This window comes from Hippocampus comes, unplaced genomic scaffold (genome assembly GCF_001891065.2).
Source record: "Hippocampus comes isolate QL1 unplaced genomic scaffold, H_comes_QL1_v1.1 scaffold59, whole genome shotgun sequence".
NCBI lineage: Eukaryota > Metazoa > Chordata > Actinopteri > Syngnathiformes > Syngnathidae > Hippocampus > Hippocampus comes.
In genome coordinates, this window is record NW_017805406.1 from 1,475,668 (window position 1) to 1,477,651 (window position 1,984).

The following is a 1,984-nucleotide window of genomic DNA, read 5'->3' on the forward strand; positions in this document are numbered from 1 at the left end:
GGACTTCAATCAACAAATTATTGTAATACATAAATTATGTAAAATTGTTCACTTTGCTTTACTATCAACAATAAATGGAACAACCAGTTCAGTTATTTAATGAGATAATTAATAAGTCTTAATTTGAGTGTGAAAAGCCTCATTTAGTGCAACAAATATTACTGGACTCCGTGAGCTGGTTTAAAGAACGGAACGGCCCTGTATGCCACACTTAGCCCTGAAGCTTGTAAAGCCGTACCCAATAAAGCAGTCGCATAAAATTGATGCTGGTCCATTTTAAATATGAGGCGTAGGCCCCTCCCAGATGACGTCATTGAATATGACCAATCAGCGTCATGGGAAATCTCTCGCCGATTACTCACTAGAGCGTGCGTCCGTGCGCGCGCGCGAGCAGCCAACTAGTTGTTGGCTAGCACATTAGCAGCTACAGTTAGCCTGCCTTTCCGAAACATTTAAACACATTCCCTGTTCTCGCTAAAGACCCGCTTGACGTTCACCATGAATGGGGACTCCCGTTCAGAGGCATGTCCGTCCCACTAAAATGTGAAAGATGACCAGGGACCGTCGTGAAATGATCAATTAGCCCTTCGTCAGGAGGGAAAATTCTGCCTATATCTTACAGCTTTTCTTTTTTTTTTTTCCGGAGATCGCTCGCTAGCATCCCGGGGAAGGAAAGCTCTGAGATTTTTGCGAGTGGATGCGGAAGAAGGATGTGAGCCAAGCTGGACGGCTAAAGCTAACTCTACGCTGTGCTGGGATTCAAATGTGAGAAGCGTTTCAACCACGAGCTGAATTGTGCCCTCTGTCAAGAGAAAGTGAGCTCACGCTAACATTTATAACAGTGAACGTTTAGGTCTTGCTGGGGTTTGTACGACTACTAATTGTTTCCCCTGCTCACGAGAGTGACAGCGAGCAGATTGGAGCAACTACCGGAGGCCTAGCATTAGCTGGTTTGTAGCTTAAGTCATCTCATGTTTAATACCGAATGTCAGCGTGTGTGTTGGTTTTTGGTGCGGATATCGATTATGTGCACGCACACGCCAGTGTGCAGGTGTTGGTGATTCGATCGAGTCCAGTTTTTCCCGATCATAACAAATATAGTCACAAGCTAGACGGAATTGTTTGTTAGCCTGCTAATGCCTCTAAGAAAATGTCACCTAGTTGGGAGAACACTATAATAGGCCCTCGGAGCTGATATTAAAACAAATAATAGTAAACACAATTCTTCCCTTCTAATTCATTTTAGAGATGTTAATTAAACTACGTTGTGGATTATAGTTGCAGTTTGCAGTGGTGTACAAGTACACTGCATTTTAGAGAGGTGATTTTTAATATGACCCCCCCCCCCAATTTACAGGTATAAGACACGCCTCTCAGTGTGAGGCAGGGTCGTTGTGCCGTACACCAGGGGTCCCCAACCGCCGGGCCGCGGACCGGTACCGGTCCGCAGGGCATTTGGTACCGGGCCGCACAGAAAGAACTTGCCTTATTTCCGTTTTATTTATTTCGGAATGCGAAATATGTTTTATTTTGAAAAATTACTGGATTCTCCGTTACATCCGTCTGTGTCACGCTTGACTCACGTCAAGGCACACTTCTCGGTCAGGTGACCGATGACGCTCATAAACAAAACGCTGAAGCCCGCAAAATGAGTAAAAAAGCTGCTTGGAGATAGCAAATGACGGCGGCCCTAAAAGTACGTTCGAAACAACTGGATCAAAGTTATGGCTGAATACTCTGAGATCGCCACAATAGCACTGTTGCTATTTCCGACATCCTACCTGTGTGAGGTGTGGAGTTTCTGCAGCAACGGCGACTAAAACAAAATTAAGAAGTAGACTCGAGATAAACCACACACTTGAGGTGTCATTACCCCGAGATGGGACTGTCTGATTGCAGAAAATCAAGCTCAGGGGTGTGGTGAGTCGTCATTTTCATGCACTTTGAATTTGCGTTGTATCGTATTTTGAAGGCATTAAACATT

General features: G+C 44.7%; 1 protein-coding gene across 4 annotated transcripts in view; it reads left to right on the top strand.

The window, feature by feature from the left end:
* Positions 1-356: 356 nt before the first annotated feature.
* LOC109517972 (pecanex 3) overlaps positions 357-1,984 on the top strand; it is a 23,513-nt gene continuing 21,885 nt past the window's right edge. For 2 of the 4 annotated variants that reach the window (XM_019873533.1, XM_019873537.1), the window contains exon 1: positions 357-765. The gene's annotated coding sequence lies outside the window, so the exon portion shown is untranslated. The other 2 variants (XM_019873536.1, XM_019873535.1) reach the window with 2 other exon arrangements.